Here is a 22,765-nt window from a genome sequence, read left to right on the forward strand (position 1 = left end):
AAAATCATAATAGAAAGTTGTCGTTTCTTTTAATATACTTAAAATCATCAAAACGATAAGTACAGCAAAAATAAAGAAAACCAACAAACAACTTCTGGTGGTAGCCGTTATCTACACCTTTATCAAATATTGTCTAGTATAAAACAGACCTTATCTAATGAAGCAATTATATTAAAGAAAACAATGTTATCGAGCCTAGACAGACGCTGTATAGATATTTGTAAAATTGTGAACAATATTCGTTTTTTTGGGGGGGGGTGTTTTAATGCAAAAAATGGAATTCCGGTGATGGAACAAGGAGAAAACTACTTTGAAATTAATTAAGAGACCACAGAGATCATGAGTAATTCTGGGAATAAAAAATCTTGAACTATGATTTTAATAGAAAAAGATGACATACTTTCAACAGTTCCTCTTCTTGCTACCATCAAAGCTATTGTTTATACGATGACACGAAGGCGCGCAACCTATATGTGACATTTCCATAGTTCAAAGACATTTTTCCTTGTTCCTTGTTTGTAGTTATTTTAAGGAAAAAAAATTTAAAACTCCTAAGAAAACCCGTTTTTACCTTCGTGGATGTGTGACGCGCTGAACGTGGTGTGGTTGCAAGTGTACGCGCGCCGGTTTGCTCTGAAATAAGTGTATGGTAAACTCACAATTTTGGACGGTATGTAACAAAATCCCCAAAATATTCCAGGTAAACAAACCTTTCCAAATATAGCCAGTAAATGGATGTTTGAGGGAAGGACACAGCCATGCTGTTAAATATGATAGCTCACCCTGAGTGAAGGACTCTCGTATGTTTACCCAAGACATTTTGTTAAGAGAAACATTGGACATAGTTAATCCCCCATATGTTACACATGTGCATAATTAATGAAGTTAAAAGGTTTAACGTCAAGAACCAAGAAGACGTGACAGGAAGGCACTAGTCTCAGGACATAAACTTTTTATGGAAGCTAATTCGAGTTACAGTGCTAGGCTACCATTCTCAACCCAGTACCCACCATCCATATGAAAGTAACACTCGTTATCCGCGCCCTACAGTGTACTCACTACCGCTTACATGTTAATCCTACAAGCGTGCACAACAGAATGCTAGAGATGTACCCACGATTGTGGCGGAGAACACTGTGAGGTATAATTGTGTTGACAGCCTTAAGCTCACAACACGTGATATAAAAAAAATATTTTTTTCTCGTTTTTTTTTTGTCAAGAGAGACTTACTGTGCTTCAATATACGCTTCTAGACCACGTGATGCCTGTGCACTGCCCTTAGGTATCTTGGCCCCAGCAACAATCTTCTCACGTTTCTTTCGTTCCTACTTATCCATGTTGTATCTTAGGGGTTTGGCTAAACCATTTAAAAATATGGTGACAAGAGAAGTCAAGAGTCGGGATGAAATATAGAAAAAGGATGACTGAACAGAATATGGGAGTTGTTGTAGAGTAGCACGGTGAATATGTAACTAAATGAATTAACTAAAATTTAGGAAGAGGAATATAGATCCAATGGTTTATCAGTTTAAAAGAGGGAGGTTCATAAAATATGTTAAAGAAAGGGAATAGAAGGTTAGGAAGGGCATGCAGGGAAGAGAAGAGGTAAGTAGGAGGAATGAAAAGCGGGTTGCTGGTTATTCCCCTTGTGCAAACTTAGCAACAAAAACTTAAAAGATTTTATCAGATATTCTCTTGGTGTGAGTAACAAGCTAGGCAAAACACGATACTGGGCACTGTAGGGTCTGTTAGTCGTGAGAGGAACCTAGACATCCTCAGTATGTGCAATAGTGCTGTAACGTGAGAGTATACAAATACCTTAGCAAATGGCTTAAACTTTTCAAGCTTACCACGCTGCCAAGAACCTGCCTTTTACCACTACAGAAAGCAATGGTTAAGTGGAACACTAAACACATTTGGTAGCTGAAAAATACGACTTTTAACCGTTTTGAGAAATATCATTATCCACATATACTGAATTTTTTATTCATGTATTTTCTCTAAATCATGTTACCATACGCAACAGATTCAGCCATGTAGTAGACATGTGACATAAATATTTACATACCAAACATTTTAATTTTGCGTTTAGATTCAACAACTCTAAATGAAAATGAATTAATCACTGATGAGAAGAATGGTAGTCGTGGGTACATTAATCAGCGCCTTCCTGTAAACAATCCCATCCTTCAGCCCCTCCTCCCTATCCTACCGGAGCCCATCGTAACAGTAGCCGAGTAACAAACGCTGGAGAAATCTTTGACCTCAAACTGTCCCGCCTGACTTACCTTAAAACTTTAATCTGAAGACGTTAACTAGTGACCGGTTTTGTCTTGTATAACACTAGAAATGAACATAGTACTTTTATAAGGATGAACTGGCGAGTATAAATCTAATATTCGTGCTGAGAATATTATTTATTCCAATGCAGCAATGTTATGTTTCCTTAATACTTGGCTTATGGTTAGTTTGGCGATAAGTTAGAACAGATAGGTTAAGATAGGAATACAGTTCTTGCATATACCCTTTGCCTGATCCAGTTGAGTTTTTGCACCAAAGTGTAAAATTCGCGTACCATACCTTGGTTGCTATCGTATCTCAAGGTTAGATATTTACTTTTTGGCAGGTTACTATAGAGTGGCATAGGGACGAGGCTCCTCTCCCCTTAGTCACCAATCAATGTGTCTTGTTTATCGTAGAGCATTTTAAACTATTTTTGTTGTAATTGTTGCTGACAAACATATCAGTAGCTTGACGAAAACTCAAGATGATAGTAATGATGTGACGAGTAGATTAGGTATACAGATGTAAGTTAGGGGAGAGTCGTGGAGCAGTGGGGGATAATCAGGGCCGGCTGAGGCATGCAAGAAGGCCGGATGGGACTAACTAAGGAGTAGGATGGGGCGCAGGCACTATGCTGGGTACTGGCACTGTGCCATTATTCCCGTTGTCTTCCGGGCTCAGGGGTTGCCCACTAACACACCTCCACGTGGAAACTCGCTGTCACTGCCAACACTGCTGACCACCGCTATGGTCACCCTGCCAAAACGCCTCCTGACCTTACCAACATTATACGGTACTGTTGGTGACATTCAGTGTGTGTGTGTGTGTTTTAAAAATGTATGTGTGAATGTTTGTGTGATTGTGTAACTGTAGCTTTACGTGTATATTAGTCTACTTGTACGTGTATGCACAACCATGTTCATGTATACGTGCGCGCTTGTGTATACATTTGTCTGTACCTACACACCACCTCGCGGACTGACACTCCACCTCAAGGTCGTGTGGTAGGAAGAGAGCCGAGGCGTTCTCAGGTATCAGCTGTTTTTTCCTTCCGTCTGAGGTAACCAGATCTGTCCTCGCATCCCTGCTTAATCCTGTGGTGGCGAGGTAAGGGCGCCCCAGCCACTCTTAGCCAAGACGGTGGTGGTGGTGGTGATCTTAAGCCACTAACAGCGACACACCTGCACCCCGCAACCATTACATTTGTTATTTAAATGAGCCATTGGCGAAATCTTCCTACTGAAGTTTATATTGTGATGTTCAGCCGGTGAGCCATAAACAATATCCACCTGTGAGTCTAATGGAAGAATTCACATCACACCCGGGTTTATCACAACCCACCTGAGTGTCTCACAACCCATCAGATTATCTTGCAGCCCACCTGAGTGTCTAACAATCTACCTTAATGAGTAAGGCCATATGAGAAAAATATAAAAGAAAACAAGGTGGCAGGAAAGGGTTGTAGGCCGGACCCGAGTCTTTGAACACAGTACCAGTCAGTGAAGGGGGTGGGGGGAGGTGCTTGGCTAGGGAGGATGAATACACACACAGTCATTGGTGGGTGAGGAGGAAGGTAGGCCTGGTCAAGGTGAAGTGTTGGTGGTGCACTCCCTGTGGGTATTTTATCACAATTGGTCCCAAGTTCGCAACACATACCTTTGAGGTAGTTCACTCTGTGCGTGCGTATTTGTGTATTTTATGGCATATCCGTGTGTGTGTGTGTGTGTGTGTGTGTGTTGCTATCAGGTTATACAGAATACCCGGGAACGCTAACAAGGACACTGACGAAGACACGAGGGACCTGTTGAAAGTTTTTGGTCGCCAGCAAGACATAATGACACGACAACTCCAGCTGTTAGTGTCTGGCTCAACCCTCGGAGTTAAAATCTACGGCCTTCATCATGTATGTTTCAACAATAGTGATTTCCACATAGTTGTTATATACGGAGGTGGCGTAGCTAAAAACTCCTAAGTCCAAAGTTTAGGCTCTGGAGTTTTCTGCCCTAAGTTGGCATATGGTGAACATTGAGAGAGCTTCTGTCTGAGTGTAAACTTTGACAGCCATAACATTAATTTTATAGTTTTTTTTATAATGTATATTGTCTAATGAGGAAGTTTATATATGAAGAGACACGTCAAGTGCTCTGGCCTACATCCTCCCAACTCCTCCCCAAACCACCAACATAGTCACCAGACTGCTGCCAGGTTGGAAGTTTCTTTTCATATTTAAGTCTCCTCATGCTATAGCGGAATAATGTGTGTGTGTGATAGTATGTATGGGTTATAGCTCTTGCTATATGCTAATCCTAACATAGCTTTATCTTAGAGGTAAAACACAATAAGAGACTACACCTGCACTCTACATACCTGTGCAGGAAACATCGTCCCCAGGACAGTTAGCATGCCAAGATGATCGTCCCAGATGGTGAGGCTGTGTCGTCACCACACGCCCACACACCCTCCCAGACACATGCTAGACACTCCCTCGCCAGGACTAACACATCCCATACATCATACTCAGGTGTATGTACTCGAAAACTTACACAGAGAACACACACACACACACACACACACACACACACACACACACAAGAAGATGTTAACATCAAAAGATATTTTCCCAGCAACTTAAAAATTGTGATAAACAGACTGTGCTCTCCTGAAGAATATTTACGTAGTATCGCATGGCACAGTACCTCGTTTAAATACTCCAGCATCTGCCGAGCTATTGTTATCAGACAGTAAATCTTGAATACCTTTAGAATTTATACTACAGTGGCTTTGTTTCCCGAGATGTTTGCTTCTAGGACTCAAAATTTAGTAGTTGGGGCTGTACAGTGACACCTTGTTGAGGACCCGCTAATGTTGACTGTCTGCTTGTTGTCTTAAGTTGATAGATACTTAACCATATACGTATCTTATCGCTTAGTGTGTCTTTTTAAATCCCTTTCTTGTTGTGTAGTTTATTACTGCCTTTATCTTATATTCTTCCCGTATCCAATTCTGTTTCTTTCACACTCTTCTTGTTTGTTTGTTGTCCGTATATTTTCTGTGTTTTGTAGATACTGTTATGTATTTCTGCAAGTATGTATTATGTGTGTGTGTGTGTTATTATCCCTCTGTTATGAGTAGGTATACTTGCGAATTGTGTACATGTGTGTGCGTTGTGTGGCTGGGCTGGGCGGGGTTTCACCTTAGACCGGATTATAGGTAAACTCAGCATCGTGTTCGGCTGGTAGAGGAAGTGTTCATGAAGACATTTAAGTTATTGCTGTCTCACGAAATTCATATACTGTTAAAATGAGAATAAATTGAAGTTAGCATCGTCAAACTTATTATTTTGTATCTTAAGTTCATATACATGTATAAACGTCGTTCCCTTCCTTAACATCACCTTTTGACCTTTGGGTTGTTCTGAATTCAGTAAACTGATACACCTCTGGTTGGTGGTGGAGTGAGGGCGTTTTGTGGTGTTTTCTGGGAGGTGGACGGCGCCTTAGATGACCTGGTCCCTGATACTATCCTCGAGGCATGGAGGTCCGGGTGCACACACACACTCTCCCTGGGGCAACCTTTATGTGTTTAGTCCAATGTAAGAATATACAGGAGTATTGACGTGTAACTTTTTTAGCTAACTTACTACAGTAAATATAGCCTACATGCCCAGTAATTTAGTATGACAATAGTCTCGTCTTAGCGGTATTCGTCTCATCAGCTGCTGCCTCACGTACTGTACAAATACAGGTGATAAAAATGCCACAAGCTTGGGATAAGTGGTGTTATGGATTTCACCCTTCCCTTCTTTTTTACCCCTTAATAAAAATAATAAAACAGCTCACTGCCATACTGCAATAAATCCCAATAATTTGACAGTCTTAGGCCTCGACGGCAACCTATGCTTCACCACACGACCATCCAATCCTCTCGCTCTACAGAAAAATACTAATGAATAATTTGGGTCACTTCGGTATATGTTTAATTATATTAATTTTCACTGAGTCCTGGATTGTATGGATAAATCTCAAGTTTACAGCGCGTCGTGTCATCCATCATAAGTGTGTCATTGGATGTCAGTGTGTCATTTGACTTCAGGTAATAGTAGGTAGGACTTCAAAGTGCCATCTAACTAGAGGATTCTGCTCTTTAACGGCCAACCTCGATATATCGTCAACAACCTTTAAAGAATGAGTGAAAGATAAATGATAAACAAATAACAACCAGTAATTATTGAAGACCATTATAGCCCCGGAGATAAAGGGACTCTGATAAAAACAGATTTCCACAAGGCTCGTTGCTCGAGCCAGCTGCCAGCTCTCAGATACGCTGAAAAAGATGAATGACTGTGTTCTACCCGCGCTGCCCTACTTTGTCAGCCTCGAGTCCTGGATATCCCTCTTGTGTGCGCGTCGAGACGTTTTGTTTGATGTCGGTGCGTCGAGCACGAGCGTGACGCCAGCTCTCCAAGTGTCCACCTTCCTGCAGCCAAGAACGCCACCCACTTGCCCCGGCCCCCAGGTGTACCCCACCACCTGGTGTACGAGGTAACTACCCCTCCCCCAGGTGTGTGTACCCTCACCTGGTGTACGAGGTACTGTAACTACCCCTCCCCCAGGTGTACCCCACCACCTGGTGTACGAGGTAACTACCCCTCCCCCAGGTGTGTGTACCCTCACCTGGTGTACGAGGTACTGTAACTACCCCTTCCCAGGTGTACCCCACCACCTGGCGTACGAGGTAACTACCCCTCCCCAGGTGTACCCCACCACCTGGTGTACGAGGTAACTACCCCTCCCCCAGGTGTGTGTACCCTCACCTGGTGTACGAGGTACTGTAACTACCCCTTCCCCAGGTGTACCCCACCACCTGGTCTATGAGGTAACTGCCCTCACCAGACGTACTTCATGGCAGTACACAGGTCGGTGACTCCCCTGTACCTTCGCATTATCACCTCATGTGTCAAACTAGAGAGCAGCACCGGACGGCACCCCACACGAGCACACAGCAGTGTATCAGGAAGGTGCTGTCTACCCACCTCCAGTGCTAACACATTCTTCCGTCTCTCTCCCTGTCCATAGCTTCGTCCCCCCCCTACCGCTCCACCTACCCCAGGGAGTAGAGGCCACAGTATATCAAACAGCAAGGCACAGCAGTAGAAGAAACCAGTGGTGCCACGTGGTCCCCGGTTAAGTGGGTCACACTGTACCTGTTTCTGGACCACGAATGTCCTGTATGTTTTTATATTTAACACTTAACTCACATGTCTATAAATATTTTAATGGGAATTATGTTATTTCACTTTTTGTATTGTAATTCTTCATATGTTGTTGTACAAAAAAGTTCAGTTTTTTAATAATAACAATAATAATAATAATAATAATAATAATAATAATAATATCAATAATAGTAATAACGAATATTGGGAAATTATTGATCGCAGAAGCAATAAAAACAATAAAAATGTTTTTATTGTCATTATCATTATTAATATTATTTTCAGACTTGTTTTTGTTGTAGATGAAGCAAGGCTGTTTTTATCACTGCTGAGATCAGTCTTAAATCCCTTGCAGAAACATGAACAGAATATATGTATATATATATATATATATATATATATATATATATATATATATATATATATATATATATATATATATATATATATATATATATATATATATATATACAAACATCGACGACTTTCTTGCCCAACACATGCCTCACAATCCTTGATCATGTTACGATAAAAACCTGGGGAGCCATTATGTGATGGTGATGACTTTGCTGTTGACATTACAGACGAGGTCGAGCCTTGAAATATTTGCTACATCTCGCTAAAACCCCTTCCCCTCCCCCTGGCCCTGGTCAGCCTAATACTCTGATCGCCCCCCTGAAGTAGCGCTAAACCTTTAAGCTCCGTCTTGTGTAGTAAATGTGCATATAACTGTTCTAATTAGAGTTACAATACCAGAAACTCAGGGGGTTGATCCGCCGAGGAACGTCAAAACAGCGGAAGACAAGTGAACACAACTGACGTAACTACTGCTTGAGTGTTGATCCCCCAAACACACACTGGGATCTAATCACTTTTAATGTCGGCAGAGGGACATGACTGCACCTGCATATGAACTGGTATTTCTTGATAAACTTTCTGAATATGTTAATTAGTGTCAGTGATGAACAACAGCTTTTACAAGGGCTGTCGTTGTGAGAGGGCGCGCCGCACCCTGGCTGAGTGGTGTGGCCAGTTAACAGCGTTCGGCTCACTCGTGCTGCATTTGGCTCACTCGTGCTGCATTTGGCTCACTCGTGCTGCACTTGGCTCACTTGTGTAGCGCTTGAATCATCTGCACAACATGAAGCTGGCGAGTATGACATCTTTGTCGATCACTGGCAGCTCACCGGTACAGTTTGGCTCACCGGTACAGCTCGGCTCACCGGTACAGCTCGGCTCACCGGTACAGCTCGGCTCACCGGTACAGCTCGGCTCACCAGTACAGCTCTTCTCAGCTACAGGTACACCGGTACAGCTCACCGGTACAGCTCACCAGTACACCGGTACAGCTCGGTCACCGGCTACAGCTCACCCAGGTACACTCACCGGTACAGCTCACCAGTACAGCCTCTCACCGGTACAGCACAGTCAGCTCGGCTCACCAGTACAGCTCTCTCACCGGTACAGCTCCTCACCAGTACAGCTCGTCTCACCGGTACAACTCGGTTCACCAGTACAGCTCACCCAGCTCGGTCTCACCAGTACAGCTCGGCTACAGGTACAGCTCACCGGTACAGCAGCTCACCGGTACAGCTCGGCTCACCAGTACAGCTCTTCTCACCGGTACAGCTCGTCTCACCGGTACAGCTCGTCTCACCGGTACAGCTCGGCTCACCGGTACAGCTCGGCTCATGTTGCAGCTCTTGGTATCACCATAACCAGTTAAGGTTTAAAAACAAACACAAAATAAAACATACGGCTTCGAATACTCTCCGAGATGGCTTCAATTTGGCCGACACTGGGCTTCATAATTCTCAGGGATTCATTCGTTACTTTTTATTTCTCAGTTTTGTTTTGTTTTTATTCCACACACACGAGTTCGGGTAGAGGGTCAGCGCAATTTCGACTCTCTCTCTCTCTCTCTCTCACGCAACTTAAGAAGGTTATCTGGTATGGTGTTTCGTATCTTTAGTAGTTTAGGATACTTTTGTTTATTATTATTATTATTATTATTATTATTATTATCATTGTTGTTGTTGTCGTTTAGTGTTGTGTTATGAGGAGATATTATATATATATATAACTTATGAATTAATAGATCCATGACAGGTGTGAATTCCGGTGTGAGAGTCTAATGGCCAGGTGTGGGAGTCTAATGGCCAGGTGTTAGTCTAATGACCAGGTGTAGGGGTCTAATGTCCAGGTGTGGGAGTCTAATGTTCAGGTGTGGGAGTCTAATGGCCAGGTGTGGGAGTCTAATGGCCAGGTGTGGGAGTCTAATGGCCAGGTGTGAGTCTTATGGCCAGGTGTGAGAGTCTAATGTCCAGGTGTGAGAGTCTAATGGCCAGGTGTGGGAGTCTAATGGCCAGGTGTGAGTCTTATGGCCAGGTGTGAGAGTCTAATGTCCAGGTGTGAGAGTAATGGCCAGGTGTGGGAGTCTAATGGCCAGGTGTGGGAGTCTAATGGCTAGGTATGAGAGTCTAATAACCAGGCGTGGGAGACTAATGGCCAGGTGTGGTAATTAATGTTCAGGTGTGTATGTGAGAACTGTATTCATGTATGTATGTCAGTGCATTCAGGTGTGTGACTTAACATTCAGTAGTGACACGAAATAACCAGATCTGAAATATAACCTTCAGGTGTGTGGTTTAATCTTCAGGTGTGGAACATGGAATCAGGGGAGCATGTGACTTACCACTTCATTTTGTGGGAGTCGTGGGTCTTCAGTTCTGCGGTGGGTGGCGGGCGTGGGCACCGCTGTCACCTGTTGCACTGCTAACACACTTCTGGTTACAGGTAAATTGCACGTCGCCTCTACCTGCACCAGAAATTTATTAACTCACTTTTTTATTATTTTAATCTTTCCTGTATGTGTGTATTTTTTTATAGCAATTTGTCACCGAAATCAGTAGTTGTTTTGATCACTTATTAATAATCACTATCACCTTAATAGCTGTGTAAATAATAGTATATATTATTTGTTATCGTATATGTATCCACGAATAATATTTTCACAGCTTATTCACTTACACTGATTCTGATTGTAGTCTTTTACACTTTTGAAATTATATATTTTTTATATCTATCTTCACAGGAGTGTCACAGTCCCGCTTACTAACTCTCCTCTGTAAAAGTTTGACTCGCTCAGGACAGCGCGACTGCCGCGGCGCTCAAACATCCTCTTTTTTTTTTCTAGTGTACACAAAGAGTTGAGGAGTGCGGTAGTGCGGGAGTGAGTGCGTGTGTGAGTGGTGGCGCGTGTGAGGGGGGCAAGCTGGCACGGTACGGTATGGGCTCCTAGTCCACCCCGCCACCATTATATTGAAGTGGGTGCCAGATGGCGGTAGTATCTTCGCGCAGGCGCACAATATTGCTGCCCTGACCTGCCTGCCACACGGCAATGGGCACTCCGTATGCCAATGCCCGGGTTGCCCACCCTACTGTCCGAGGTTCACTATGACATAACACTGTCTGGGGTGGTTATTGTTTGGTACTGCCCGGGATGCCCATCCTCCTGCCCGGGGTCTACCATGAGTGGCACTGTCTGGAGCAGGCACTGTGTTGCTCTGCCCGGGTTATCCATCCCACTACGGATTTTCCGTGATCCTCGCTGTCTTGAGTTGGCGCTGTGTCCATCCTTCTGACTCTTTGAATCGCGTTTCCTTGAGGAGGCACTGTGTGACCCCACTGAGTATTTTGTGGTACTGTCCAATGTTGGCACTGTGTGGCATTGTTCTAGGTTAGTACGATGTGGGACTTGTGCATGAGTACTGTGATACGTGCGGGTGGGTATTGTGTGGGGCTACTGTGGGTAAGTCCTGTACAACATTGTTATGAGTGTTTGTCAAAGTAGGTTTCTAGTGCCTTAACTACACCCACTGTAGGTCAAGTGAGGTGAATTATACGTAGATCTTGATTCAAAATTCATTTAAATATGCTTAGATATATTACTGTACTTCATTAAGAAATTGTATTTACTTATTTATTTATTTACTTAATTTATTTGAATAAGATGGAATCATCAACTACAAATTTTAACTAAAATCTTATGACTATACTGATTCATCCCTCTTAAGTGCATTGTTAATGTACTCAGAAGGTTAAGAAATCGTACTCAAGGTATTAAGTCATCGTACTCAAGGGGTTAAATTATCTTACTCAAGCGATTTAGTCATCGTACTCAAGGTTGTGGGATTTTACTAAAACCATCTTGCATTATTACCAGCTTCTCTGTTTGTTAACCAGCTGAGTTACCACCTGCCTGTTGTTACCAGCTGAGTTACCACCTGCCTGTTGCTTGTTACCAGCAGCTGAGTTACCACCTGCCTGTTGTTACCAGCTGAGTTACCACCTGCCCTTGTTACCAGCTGAGTTACCACCTGCCTGTTGTTACCAGCTGAGTTACCACCTGCCTGTTGTTGTTACCAGCTGAGTTACCACCTGCCTGTTGCTTGTTACCAGCTGAGTTACCACCAGCCTGTTGTTACCAGCTGAGTTACCACCTGCCTCTCTTGTTTGTTACCAGCTGAGTTACCACCAGCCTTTTACCAGCTGAGTTACCACCTGCCTGTTGTTACCACCTGAGGCAACTTTTAATACTTGTGTTCTCTTACCTTCCTGTTAACCCACCAGTTGTCAAAACATAGATTAAGTTAAGGTTTTTTTTCAGCTTTCCATTGTGTCCTAATGTTTATTTTTTTAAAGTAAGGAGAACACATTTTTTATTATTATTTTTTGGTAATGTACCCTATTTTTACATATGGACACACACACACACACACACACACACACACACACACACACACACACACCAATTCCCTAGCATTGCATATTATTATTTTTTTTTACCCCACCATCTCTTCACGTCTTAGCAAATAAAGATGTTATTGGCAGAAGAAAATATCACATGCCAAAACCTCGCTTACAAAATGCAACACTACTAAAATCCTGTTAATTTTCGTTAACGTGGTAAGGGTCACAGGTGAGATTGGTGTTAAATTATTAGTGTTTGTCACCTGTTATTCTTATATATATTTTTTTTAGCCTTTCTAGACACAATTCTAGACAGCCTTCAATAGTGAATGTATTTGGACTTTGTGTTATGGTATTGACACAGTTGGAGTCAAATATCATTTATATTAATGTTCTGGTTCACGATCAATGATTATTCTCATTATAATCATTGTTATTATTACTGCTATTGTTGTAGTTCTTCTTCTTCTTCCTCTTCTTCTTCTTCTTCTTCTTCTTCCTCTTCTTCTTCTTCTTCTTCTTCTTCTTCTTCTTCTTCTTCTTCTTCTTCTTCTTCTTCTTCTTCTTCTTCTTCTTCCTCTTCCTCCTCTTCTTCTTCTTCTTCTTCTTCTTCTTCTTCTTCTTCTTCTTCTTCTTAGTAGTAGTAGTAGTAGTATTGATACCACAATTAATATACCAAACAAAATTGCTATTCCTAGTAATTAAAGTTATATCATTATCGTTATATTACTGTTATCCAAATTTTATATTATGATCATTAATATTATTACAATTATCATTTTATTCGTGTTCCCTTGATGTCTGAGAGCATTTAGTAGCTTTTATTTACCTGTGTTTATGTGAGCTGCTTCACCCTGGGTAACACTGACACACTGTAGCTATATACTAAGGCAAGGAAGTAATGAGTTCAAGTTCACGGGAATAATTATGACCAGGGCAGACGGAGCGTGTGATGGTGAACTACTGTTATGTTCGTAACGTGTTATACCGTGTGTTACATCCTCGCCGTGCTTTATTTTGAGGGTTAGTGTGTTAGTGGTCAATGTAACGAGGTCAGTTAAGAGCTGTTTTGAGTGTTTGAGTGTTAGAGTTCAAGGTAACGGGGTCACTTAAGAGCTGTTTTGAGTGTTAGAGGTCAAGGTAACGGGGTCAGTTAAGAGCTGTGAGCTGGAGTGAGTGAATCTGAACGACTCTTGAGAGGATAGACTTGAGTTTCGTCTCCATGGTGTCGTCGTGGGCGTCCCCTTGGTGTCTTAACCCCCAACTCACCCCTCATTCTGTCATACCAAGACATTTACCATACAGATGTTTATGATATCGTACTAATTGTTCTATGTAAGAGTGTGTGTGTGTGTGTGTGTGTGTGCGTGTGTGTGTGTGTGTGTGTGTGTGTGTGCTGGGAACAACACCTGACATCTGTCCCTCTTTATCTTGACACACTGACCTATCTATCCTCCTTCCTACCCCCCCACACACACACACTTAACCATTAACACTTTTAAACTCTGTCCCGCCGCGTCTAATCATTTCAGCCTGGGCGAGAGACAACCCCTCCTTTGTGCTGATAGTTTTACAATAGGCTTTTCAACTTTGCCGTTCATAAACTTGATTTTCTCCACATTTCTCTTACCAGTCTTTCCCACTTTGTATACAGGGTGCACAATGATGGTGTATGATGATGTAAAGTGTATGTTGGCATTATATGTACGCATAATGTCACTATACCGAAGGTTCTACATTGATATTTTCCATTATACAGTTGAGAAACATAATTGTTCTCAGCCAAATGAAACTCTGCAGCAGGAAGCACCGAGATGATGTGTGTTGCTGTAGATCGTGAAATACATAAGGCAACACAAACTGAAGTTGTATGGTAGTGTTGAAGGACGACGGATATTAGCTAGCGTGGGCTGGCAGAGCAGCATAAGCCTTCCCTCCCCTCCCTTCTTCCGCCGCTCCTCTCACTCACTCACTCTCCCTTCCTCCCTCAGTCGCCTCACTGCGCCAACTGCACCCAGTGACCCCTAAGATTTAACTCTACCCCTGATTGTCTTGTTACGTGCGGTTGTATTTTCAATTAAATTATCTTTTTTAATTCATACATTTGCTAGGGGGTGAGGACGCCGGTGGTTTGTGTACTCTTCCTTATTGTTGATGCTAAAATTTTCCTTCATAGGTCCAGTGTTTGGTAGAGGAAACCAGAGTATCCAGAGAAAACTTGCGATATGATTGTGTGTGTTAGGCAGTTAGGTTGTCCGACTAATTCGTGGTAGCGGTATCTGTACTGGTTATTATAAATAATCATAATAGTAATACTCAGCGTCCACCCTAGGAGTGGCCGACAAGCGGGAGACTTCGGTCTGAACCAAAAGCCGCTGCCAAACCCCCACACCCTTAACCCCCGAGCCCCTTAAGTTGGAAATAACGATGTCGTGTCCAAGAAGTGAAACATGATACCCTGATACTTTGTGCTCTTTATATTAGTTAGGGCTTATGTTATTATCGACATAATTATAAACATACGCTTGGGTTGTACACTGACTTTATAAACACCCTGTACATAAATCCCGTCAACTAAACAGGGTTGTTATTATACAACTTTGTAGATAAGTCTTAAATAATGTAAATATTATTAAGTATCAGAAAATTCAAGTTTTATATCTCAGAATTATCACTCTGTTATTTGCTACTTGATGGGTGAGGAGAGATTTGGTTGTGATGTGAGCCGGAGGTGAGCGTGGAGGGAGGCAGTCCTACTAATGTGACTCACTGATAAATGTCTCTTGGTTCTGACTAGCACAAAGACATTATGTATAACCGTGAGTGAGGAGAAAGTGTCATAGAATACTTGTATGTGTTAACAAATAGCCGAGTGCTACACACCGTGTTGGAAGCTCCACACACGAGGTGATCCCGGATAAAAATATTTCTCGTAACTACCAGTGTAGGAGGGACTCTTCAAGGCTCAGCCTTGCCATGGGGGTAGCGCACAAAATCATTCACAAACTGTAAAACGTGAACTGTTGTTGTAGTCACAATAACGATTCTGCTTAAAAACAAATAAGAGTTATTCACACTACTGCTGTATGAAGAAAAAAAATGTCAGTGGGTGACAGCTTCTGTTAGTGATAGTATTACAACTGAAGCTGCTGACACGGTAAATACAGTTAAGTTTGGTTAAATATAATTCACTTTAGTCTAAGAAGATCGTAATAAATATATTTGGTAGATTATTGCAGCTTATTACAGAGATAAAAATTATTACATCAGTAAGTGGCCTCAGTGAGGATATAAGGCGGTGAAAAGGTTACACACAAGTTGTTGGTTCACCTTAAAAAATTACTGTTGTAATGATGACACTACTCAGAGACAAGAGAGAGAGAGAAGTAAAGAAGGAATAATAACAGGACATTATTTAGATTAAGTGAATAAACACTGAACCCGTTATTACTTATACTGTACGTGTACGGTACTCATAGCAGCATGAGTGTTAGAGAAATAATATTACAGTAAAAAAACAAAAGGGCGCCGTTCAGTATATATCGACAGGGTTTATTTCAGCATATTGCTTGGAGCGTGAAGAAATAAGCCAGGGGTCTTGGAGCTGCTTAGGCTTCCAGTAGGGGTTCAAGTCTCCAGCATTTTGGGTGTTTTGAAAGATGAAAACCACGATTTCCTAATGGTAAAAGCCCTGTTGATATATAATTTGATGGATATAATGCTCACCTAAACCAGCATGTTCTATATAACAGTTTAATAAGCTCAATATAAATTTTTAATGCAATATAATAAACTTGGAATAAGAGAGAACTAACCATTTCATCTTGTTTCTACAGATGCTTTACTCATTCCTGATGTACTTCACAACTTTTTGTTAATTCGTTTATTTACCCGAGAGCTGATGTGACTGTGATCAATGTTTGTGGGTAGAGTGATGTGTTTGATCTTATTAGTGTCAGAACGTTTACATCCCGAGTTAAACACTATACAGTCTCGCACACACACACACACACACTATACTACTACTTTGCTGTCACTCGGAATCTAGTATGACGATCATCCAGCTATGATATGAGTTATTAGGGCTGTCACCTCCATTGGTGAGTTTTGAGGTGGCTAAAAAGGCCGATACGGGACCGGCAGGGTAGTTCACAGAGGTTGCACATGTGGAGGGCTGCATCTAGTGCGGGAGGGGCGGTGGCAGCCCCTTTCCGGCGTTGACGCTTGTCTGCCTCGGTTTGCAGTCGGGCTAACTCGATGGGACTTAACTTTATCATTGTACACAGCAAGTTATCCTGCCCGGGGTAAACAATGGGCCTGAAGCCCGCCCTCTACTGTTATTGTACACACAGGTCATTTGAGGTGTGATTGGATGTACTTTTATTATAGTTTCTGGTCAAATATTGACAGTATGATATTTTCTCCGGGCATCAGTCACTTTGAATCAAACTTTTTCTGGGTTAAAATGGGTACTATAATTTTATTAGAGGAAAACTGGACTTGGACATCTAAGAAAAAAAGAGCAAAACTGTGTCACAAACAACTGTGAGTGATGACCTGCGGATATGGCGCCACACATCTGAGGGACGCCGCATCAAAGCCTCAGCTGGACAACATACTTACTGAGTAATATGTGTATGGAGTTTCATCCAGAGCCCTGAAGGACATGTCATTAAAGTGTGATGTAAACAATTTATGCGTTGAACATCAAATAAGATTTTTTTTTTATTTAGATGGAAAGTTGATTGATGGCGCCGATCTCTTTGATGAAGCAGTTTTACAGATATATGTTACGTCTGTACTACCCTCCTTTGGTGTTGCTTCTGTAATAGTGTTATGAGAAAGATTTTGTGTAATAAACTAGTAAACTATCAGAAGAGGTATTGGTAACATCATCATGGCACTCTAAGTATAAACGAACGGTTACTGTTATGATCTGATAATACTATACGTGTTTATTTGGATCGTTTAAGGAATACATAAAAGTTTACGATATACTTAACTCATTTCCTTTTAAATAACATAAAAGGTTTATTTGATTTTTTGTTTTGAGGAAATATCCCCTTCCTAAGCTGTAATTCTCTTAGTGTTCGCAAAACTCGGGGAAACAGGGCGGGAAATTACACCAGAAGATAAATTAAGTGATCTCGGTAAGTTTTAACATCATACTTTTGAGTTTTATATTATGAGTTGAGCGCCGCCACTCTATCAGGAACAACCCGAGACAAAGCAAGTATATCAAGCTCTTTTCATGGTCTCGTTGGCTACCTCACAACTTAATATTTTATAGACCTTAAAGGCTATAAATATGTCGGTAAGGGTCAAGTATAGACAAAACTGGGTGAAGGTCAAGTGGCCACAATTATTATGTACATCTTGTAGCCTGTTGCCCCCGCTGCAGTAGAGTGAGTAGGTGTTGGAGGAACGGGTGGCAGTGGGGCGGGTGAGATGGGGGGGAAAGTGTGTGTGCGGTAGAATCAGGTACAGGAAGACACGTGAAGGGATAAGTTATGTTACGGTCAGTTTACGGGTTAAGCTCCTCCTTATATTGGAATCGGTAATATTAATGTCGATAATTATAGTAACAGCCTCAAGTGTTAACGGTAGTACTGGTGTTAACAGGAGTACTAGTATCAACAGTAACACCAGTATCAACAGCACTACAAGTCTCAACAGTAGGTGTGGTAGACGTTGTTAGCGACTGTCAAACTTCGAACTATTTGTGTGGCGAGGTTGCAGGTGGTCGCTCGCCCGCCCCCTCGTCTCTCAACCTGTCATCTGCCTTATTTTTTATTCTCTCTCTTCTTATCTATTATGCTTAAATACATATCCATTGTCTGGCTCCGTTTGAATGGGGCAACTGGGACAGGAACTTAAATATATTCACTGTGGATTTTTCTTGTGTTTACCTCTTTACACTGTCCTTGTTATGCTTTATTGACTCTAGTTTCTATCCTTGGTGTTTTTCCCTCGTTTGCTTAAGTTGTGTGTGTGTGTGTGGGTGTGTGTGGGTGTGTGTGTGTGTGTGTGTGTGTGTGTGTGTCCACCAGGCCTCTACCTCAAAATTGCTTCTTCTCTTTATTGATTGTTGTTGTTTTTGCTGTTTATTATTTAATTAATATTTCTTCTGGTGTATTTATCCATATCAATATGAAACTTATTTTAATATCTACAATAATTTTTTAATCAGAAATAATAAAATTTTGACGGAAGTTGTTTTAAAATGATGTTCCAATGTTACATAATTATACGGGAAAGTTATATACGAGTATTATTACATTTACGAAATACATGATACATTTAGGCAATCTAGTACAGCATCCTGGGAGGGGCATGAGTGAGTGAGCGAGCGAGCTGAAGGTGGCGAAAAGTATAGTACAGTATTGTTGTGACAGAGAGGGCAGGGGAAATCTGTATAGAGAGAGAGAGAGAGAGAGGGCAGCAAACAGTTATGTACAGTACCACCAGCTAGGTAGTTCATCATTCCAGCTCAGGGATTCAATTCGACTCATCACCAAAAACACTGCTCACTGTCCCTGGCGCTGAACCTACATGTAGTATGATTAGTCTGTAGTATTATTTTTTTTTCACAAAATTTTATTGAAAGTTTCTGGTCCTTTAGTTTGTTTAATACATAATGTAATACTTTTTATAAGAACCTATAAGTTATCTCTTCCTTAATATCGTGTTGTATCATCTTCTCTGGAATGAAAATAAGGCTTGTCTTTGAAAGCATCCCTCAGTCTTAACCTAACCTATTTGTTCCTCAGTCGTATCTTCACCTCGTGTTTTGATATTTTTTTTTAGAGGTTTTCAACTTCATAAAGGGTTATTTTCTTTCCTTAATGGCTCCATCAGTGACATGGTAATTGTTGATATCATTAGTTAGTCTTTGCTTGTTTCTTCTGTCTTACAAAGTTGCTAATATTCTTTCTTCTTTATTGGATTAATATATTCACTTTATATTTCCATCCTTTTCTTTAATAAGTTTTTGGTGACATTACAATTTTTTTTATACCACCTTAGTGTTGTTGTGGCTCAGGGAACAGTTCTATTAATATATTTCACCACAATATGATCATCTTTTAAATCATAATCCTCGTGTACTGGGTCTACCGATAGCTTCATGTATATGTTTTATAGAATTCGTTCTCATACCATCTAAATCAGCTTTTGTACTGTTTTTATAGCTATACATTCAGTTTTATTTTGCCTCACACCAGTTCATGATAGCTGCTGGGTTGGACTGATTCAATACTAATACATAGAATGTGTCTTCTGGAACATATCTGACATCTCTCTGTTAACACTGGGGCCCTTGAGAGTACTTATCTTGTTAGTGTTCTTCTTAACTCCTTCCTTATCACCAAGCTGTCAGGGCAAGACGCCAAAGTTGCACCCGCCATTCCGGACTTGTGTCGGTCACCTCCGAGTACTATGGGTATAATTGTATTGTACAGTAGCTAAAACAACTATCTGTGCAGGTGGGGGTCGATATGCTCCGACATTTTACGTGTGACTAGTGACAGCCCTCATATTCCAAAATTTATCGTCCATGGTCTCATAGTGTTTCCCACAAAGTATGCACAGATAGTTGTTTTAGCTACTGTGCGTGTTGTTGTTTCTATAACTTTATATAAAACAGTAAAATAATACAATGACCAACATATTTTGTTAAATTCGTGTGTAATATATGATGAACGTATAAGTGAGGAAAGGAAGGGTATTAGCATCTTCCCCTCATGTATAATACACTATGTTGGGATAAACTCTTCTAGAAGTTGTCCATCAGTATATCTGTACAGTAGAGATATGATTCTCTGTACTGTACCTTGTTTATAATCCAATGACCTCACCAGGCACTGTTTTTTTTTCTTCATGACCCACTTTAATTCAAAGCCATAGTTTTGTTCTCAGAATATATGTATATTTATGTGTGTATCAGTTTTAATACCAGTAAACCAAATATGAGGGAGGGGTGGGGGGGGAGGTGCGACCAGGAAACGCCACACTGTCTGAAGGTAGGTGGGTATAGATAAGTTCCCCCTGACACTGTAGCCAGGTCTCTCTCTCTCCCTCCGGTTTCACATCAACAGTTACATTTTCACGATCAAACGACTTACGAGTATAGAGGTTGGTGAGCGCCAAGAACACCTTATACCCGACCGTCATGCCATTTATAGACGGCGTGAGTCGAGTGAAAAGAGGGCTGTGTGTATGTGTGTGTTTGTCCTCAATAATCACATTGAACCGCTGGAACGGAACCTGTGAGTCCTCTAGTTTAGTTTGGAGTTTTAACCCATAGATGGATCTACTACACAGCACCTAGTATAGTTGCCGGGAGAGTCCCAACAGGTGACAGCTGATCATGCCTGGCGACTTTACATACAATTCACTAATGTCACAGCAAGATTATATTAAAATAAAAACATAAAATTGTGATACCAATACTGTAGAAAATAATATTGGTTACTATACTCCCTTATTGTGGATTAACAGAGAAACGTTACCAGGCAAGTTTCCACGTTATGTAGGGCAGTGCTGGGCAGCCCAGTTGGTGGACCACATAAGTGACCCTCCATCATCTCAGTGGGCCACATAAGTGACCCTCCATCATCTCAGTGGGCCACATAAGTGACCCTCCATCATCTCAGTGGGCCACACAAGTGACCCTCCATCATCTCAGTGGGCCACATAAGTGACCCTCCATCATCTCAGTGGGCCACATAAGTGACCCTCCATCATCTCAGTGGGCCACATAAGTGACCCTCCATCATCTCAGTGGGCCACATAAGTGACCCTCCATCATCTCAGTGGGCCACATAAGTGACCCTCCATCATCTCAGTGGGCCACATGGGCTCTAGATCAATGAATCAGGTATTTGGTAAATTCAAAGAGAGAGAGATACTGTACTGTACAATCGAAGTCTTCTCACAATAATGAGACAGGTTCATTCAGTCCCATGAAGCTCCGACACCTGCTTTGAGATATTTTATGAATCCGTGTCATGAACGCCAGGGTCAGAATCGTTGTTGCTGTTGTGTACACAAGTGTCTCAGTAAAGTGTTATAAAGTGTCATCGTTGGTGAGGGAATATAAGATCAAGAGGTAAGTGGTTGTCAACACGGGTTGTATTTGTTGAGGTTAAGTATGAGGAAGCTGTTGTGGGCCGGAGCTGACACAACCCACAACACAACCAACTGCTAAAACTATATAACATTACATTATTCCCCTTCACTAAAAACTCTTACCAATAACTACACAATAAAATACAATTAACATTTCGTCAGGCCTTACCTGGCGGAATATATAGACATATTGTTATAGTTAAATGGGAAATATGTATAATTGTTGTCAGTGTGTTTACAGCATGGCGTCACAGTTTACGAACATTTTTGTGGGAGTAAGGCGGGAAGGAAGGTTAATCTGATTTTCCTTTTCCAGGTAGGTGAAAGTTAACAGCTCCTCGAGGGACCGTAACACACCACAACACATCAGGTAAGTCCAAGTCAGTTTTATATATAAGATGTCGTTGTTTTTGTATTTGCTCGTGAATCTTACGTCTCTGGTAACTACTGTGAGTCGCCGTTACCTCCCGTGTTGAAGATCGGGATCATGTTAGTTGTATAAAGTTACTTGGGAAATTTTCTTGATCCAGTGATTTTCTTACGTTTGTGATTAACTCAGTCAACTTCCGGAACTTTGAATTCCTTTACACCATTATTACATGATCTTTTAAGTCATTTTCCATCCCAGTATCACGCATCCTCTTAGAACTGGCAAGTTGTCCAGTGTTTCTTGTGGTTACCAAAGATCAGGTCCTGAGTGTATCATAATATTCAAAGGTTATTGTTCATTGTGCTCTTCGCAATGCGGGACTGAGTCTGGATTCAGCCAGAGGTTGGTGGTCCTTCCTCGAACAAGGAGGACGTCTCTTAGTTTTCTGGTTCTTCCTTTAAGACATCCTTCCAGTTTGTTGTGGTCTTCCTCCCTCATGAGTGCTGGCAGTTATTTGAAGGAAACACAATATTTCTACTTGATCGTCGTGTTTTGGTTTTCAAATAAAATCTATCATGGTAAAATATGGTGCTCCCTGGCAGACACAAATTGTTCCCCATCGTTGTCTTGTTCACCCTAGGGTCTTCAGTTCTCGAGACCACAACCAGAGACGAAGACTTAAATTAACTTTTGTTTACTGGAATTTGGAAGCAGATGGCTGCATCCTCTTGAATCTGTCCATTTTGTTTTCCGCCTAAGAACAGAAAATTATAGTTATCATTCCTGGGATGTTTACATAAACGAAATTTCTAAGTAGACAAATTCTCTCGAGACACCCCTAGTTCACCCAGCTGTGTTTACAATTGGACAAAGTAAACATGGTCGTGTGCAGTGTCTGCCAAACTTACCTTTTGTGGACCGTAGCCGTCCTTCAGGCCCTCGGGATCCATTTTATCCATTTTCATAGACAGGCATCGAGGTGGCAAGTGTGATGTGCTTCTGCTCAGTCCAGTTTTATA

This window comes from Homarus americanus, unplaced genomic scaffold (assembly GCF_018991925.1).
Source record: "Homarus americanus isolate GMGI-L3 unplaced genomic scaffold, GMGI_Hamer_2.0 scaffold23578, whole genome shotgun sequence".
Classification (NCBI taxonomy): Eukaryota; Metazoa; Arthropoda; class Malacostraca; order Decapoda; family Nephropidae; genus Homarus; species Homarus americanus.